This window comes from Macaca thibetana, chromosome X, assembly GCF_024542745.1.
Source record: "Macaca thibetana thibetana isolate TM-01 chromosome X, ASM2454274v1, whole genome shotgun sequence".
NCBI classification, from domain to species: domain Eukaryota; kingdom Metazoa; phylum Chordata; class Mammalia; order Primates; family Cercopithecidae; genus Macaca; species Macaca thibetana.
The window spans coordinates 90,277,995-90,282,379 of record NC_065598.1 but is presented as its reverse complement, the minus strand read 5'-3'; the positions used below and the strand labels follow the sequence as shown (position 1 = coordinate 90,282,379).

Genomic DNA, 4,385 nt, shown 5'->3' with positions numbered 1-4,385 from the left:
TGGCAGGTTGGAGAATAAGGAAGAAATATTTCTTGATGAAGATTAAAAATCAGCCAAAGGAATGGCTAGTGTTAAGCTGGGTAAGCTAGCTTTTTGCTTCAGTCTCGTTCAGTGACTTTAGATGGGTTAATGAAAACAGATTTGACAAGGGAATTACAAATTGTTCTGTGCTCTTAAGTGATGATGTAAAGGCTTCCTTGGTCCTTTTCAAAGAAAAGTCATTTTAAATCGTTTTCCTGTGCATTTGGTTATATAAATTCTATTATATTTGATCAACTAGTAAACATTTGGAAAGAAATAGGAACACTCTTTTCGGACTCAGCCCGCCTGCACCCAGGTGAAATAAACAGCCATGTTGCTCACACAAAGCCTGTTTGGTGGTCTGTTCACACGGACGAGCATGACAGGTTCATACTTCTGGCTGATTGGGATTGCAGCTCTTCTGTCCATGTTCACCCAGAAAAAATACTGTGACTCTGTCATCAGCACTGAGAATACTAGAAAGACATACTTACCAAACAGGAAGGCAGAAGTTTGATTAGACACTGAAAATCTTTATCTGACAAATACTTGTCTGGGCCAAGGTCAGCCTGAAAACATGAAAAGGAATATCAGGGTACTGCTTGGTCACCGAAAGAAAAATTCCTTGTCTTTCCCTTTAATTTTATTATCCAAAATATGACTGGAAACCAAAGATGAAAACCACAATAAGTCTGGCTGCCTCAAGACCTTTCTGGAAAAGCAGTGTGTAAAATATACCAGACTTAACTGCCATCTTATCTAATTCCATTAACCAAATGTATCACTAAAACTCTCAAAGTCAAAGAGATAAAGTAATGACACAAGTCGTTTTTGTTTTTTTTTTTGTTTTGGTTTTTTTTTTTTTTGGAGTAAAATCCAAAACTGTAAACCCTAAAGAGATTCCAGAATCATTTTAAACTGTTCCTATTTCTGGATATAGTCTTAAATCCATTACTCAACTGAGTAAAATTGGGGGGTTTATATAGTGAGGAAGGCAGGAAATTAGGGAAGGATAAGGAAGCAATAATTATGGATAAGAGGTCTGATGTCTCAGGGCCTGGATGTGGTCATCTAATTAGTTTCCATTCTATGCCTGAGGATTAGTTTTCTCAAGAAGGAACTCAAATGAGACAAATGCACCTTTCAAGTTTTAAGACCTTAGAGGGTCAATTTCTATGATTATTTTTTTTAAATGGCTTGTAATCCTAGAGCTTTGGGAGGCTGAGGCAGCAGGATTGCAGGAGGAGTTTGAGACCAGTCTGGGCAACACAGCAAGACCCTATCTCTACAAAATTAAAAAAATAATAATAATTATCTCAGCACTGTGGCAGGTCTGTAGTCCCAGTTACTCAGGAGGTTGAGCAGGAGGATCATGTAAGCACAGGAGTTCAAGGATTCAGTGAGCTATGATTGTGCTGCTGCACTCCAGCCTGCATGACAGAGTGAGACCTTGTTAAGAAGAAGTAAAGATTAGTTTTATGGAAAATTGGGCAGGTTTAATTAGGTTCAATTAGGTTCAAACCTTCAAAAAAGGTTCAACTCTTTTAATTTTAAATTTAAGCCAAATATCTCATTTTTTGTGCCTTGAACTTAGGATGTTTTCTATTTAGTCTTGAGTAGGCAGTTACTTACCTCTCTGGATATATTTATTCCAAATTTTAAAAAACGAAATGGATGATCTAGATGAATGCTTTTCAAACTGTATTTTTTAGGCTTCTAAATTCTGCCAAATGTAATGCAGAACACAAACTTGGAGATTAAAGATTCTTAGTGAACCACGAAACAGAACAAATGAAGCCACACATATGTAAGCGTATCATAGTTAAACTGCTGAAAACTAGGGAAAGAAAATATTCAAAGAAGAGAGTGAGGGGGAAAATTGTGCATAAGGAAACAAGGATAAAAATTCCACTGAATTACCTTCGGAATCTACATAGGCCGTAATTGTGTAAGGCCCTGCCTGCCTTTGAATTGTTATGTGAGACATAAATTAACTCTAGCTTTAGTCATAGTATAGGACTTTAGCCTTTATCTTAATGAATACAATGATGAACCCGCAACCCAAATTAAGAAATAAAACATGGTCAATACCTTAAAAACTTCATACGTGTTCTCCAATTGCATCCCCTTTGTCTCCAACTAAGAAACACAAACTGAAATTTGCTATTGATTGTAGGTTTACCTAGTTGCTTCATATCACAAATTAATATATTGTTCAATTTTGCATGTTTTTGAACAAAAACTGACTCTGTTTTGTGTTGATTACTATGGAAATCATTGAAAGAGAATAATTTCTTAATTTTTTAATGCTTTTCCCAAAGAATGTGAAAGAGCCTGATTGAAAGCTATTATTGCACTAAACATATTAAAAATAAAATGCATTTTCTGCTTTGACATTCTATCAGCTTACTTAAGAATTTAGGACTTTGCAAACAGCAATCTTGGGGCCGGGGCCATTTTGGAAGCATCTTGCGAGGCTCTGCTTCATCTACAAGTATGGAGAAGGCAAAAGGCAAGGAGACCTCCACAGAGAAGTCGAGGGAAGAGGAGCAGTAGGCATCTAATCAACCAAACATGATTGCTTTGCCAGGAACATCCACAAAGGGAACCAAAGAAAAAATGTCTGTCAAAGGCAATAAAGTGCTCTGTCCTAAGAAGAAGGCAGAGTACACTGACAACCCCAGACCTCAGAAGAAGATACCAATCCCTCCATCACCCTCTAAACTGTCACCTGTTCATCTGATTCACCAGCACATTCTGCGCGCCTGGTGCCAACAATTGGAGCTGAGCTCCAAAGGCCAGAAATTGGATGCATATAAGCGCCTGTGTGCCTTTGCCTACCCGAATCAAAAGGATTTTCTTAGCACAGCAAAAGAGACCAAAATCCGGAAATCATTGCAAAAAAAATTAAAGGAGGAGCCGGACGCGGTGGCTCACGCCTGTAATCCCAGCACTTTGGGAGGCCGAGGCGGGCGGATCACAAGGTCAGGAGATTGAGACCACAGTGAAACCCCGTCTCTACTAAAAATAGAAAAAATTAGCCGGGCACGGTGGCGGGTGCCTGTAGTCCCAGCTACTCAGGAGGCTGAGGCAGGAGAATGGCGTGAACCCGAGAAGCAGAGCTTGCAGTCAGCCGAGATCGCACCACTGCACTCCAGCCTGGGCGACAGAGCGAGACTCCGTCTCAAAAAAAAAAAAAAAAAATTAAAGGTGGAAAAAGGGGAAACATCCCTGCAAAGTTCTGAGACACATCCTCCTGAAGTGGCCGTTCCCCTGCGGAGGGGCCGCCTGCCCTGGAAGATTCCAGTGCTCTCCTTGAGGGAGTTAATACAGTTGTGGTGACAACTTCTGCCCCAGAGGCTTTGCTGGCCTCCTGGGTGAGAATTTCAGCCAGGGCGAGGACGCCAGATGCAGTGGAACCTCCACAAGAGGCCTGTGGTGTCAGGTGGTGTGTGGTCCATGGGAAAAGTCTCCCTGCCGGCACAGACGGTTGGGTTCACCTACAGTTTTATGCTGGTCAGGCCTGGGTTCCAGAAAAGCAAGAAGGGAGAGTGAGTGCACTCTTCTTGCTTCCTGCCTCCAATTTTCCACCCCCGCATCTTGAAGACAATATGTTGGGCCCCATATGTGTTCACAGGAACAAGGTCTTAATAAAAAGCCTCCAATGGGAATAGAATATCAGGAAAAAGGCCACATGTGAGGCAATTAATGGCAGAAAGGCTGGAGAGTCGGATACCGCGGTGCTGCTGACAGGTGAACTCGGGTCCTCTGCACACCTGTTTATGGGCCATGCAGACTAGTGGGGTGGCAGATGTTAGCCTAAGACCCCTAGCAGTGCCTGTTGCTTTGTGAGTGGAGATAGAGACTCTTACATATAAAAATGGAAAAAGATTTCACAAATTACCATAAATTGTAGTTAATATGTAGAAAAACTCATTCAGACTACTTTGCGAAAATAGACATGACTTCAGCAGCAGCTCTTTTTTGTTTTGTTTTGTTTTGTCTTTTGAGACAGTGTCTCACTCTGTTGCCCAGACCAGAGTGCACTGGTGCAATCTCAGTTCAGTGCAATCTCCGCCTCCTGGCTTCAAGTGATTCTCCTGCCTCAGCCTCCCAAGTTGCTAGGATTACAGGCACCTGCCACACACCTAATTTTTTTTTTTTTTTTTTTTTTTTTTTGTATTTTTAGTAAAGATGGGGTTTCCCCATGTTGGCCAGGCTGGTCTCAAACTCCTGGACTCAAGTGATCAACCCGCCTTGGCCTCCCAAAATACTGGGATTATGGGCATGAGCCACTGTGCCTGACCTTCAACAGCTCTTTTAAGTGAGAAGTTCTTCAGCTGAGCATTGTGAAGGAGTTGAAT

The 4,385-nt window shown here is 41.5% G+C and overlaps 1 pseudogene; it reads left to right on the top strand.

Annotated features, from left to right (window-relative positions):
- Nucleotides 1-2,493: 2,493 nt before the first annotated feature.
- On the top strand, nt 2,494-3,695 carry LOC126945334 (developmental pluripotency-associated protein 4-like; annotated as a pseudogene).
- Nucleotides 3,696-4,385: the final 690 nt, after the last annotated feature.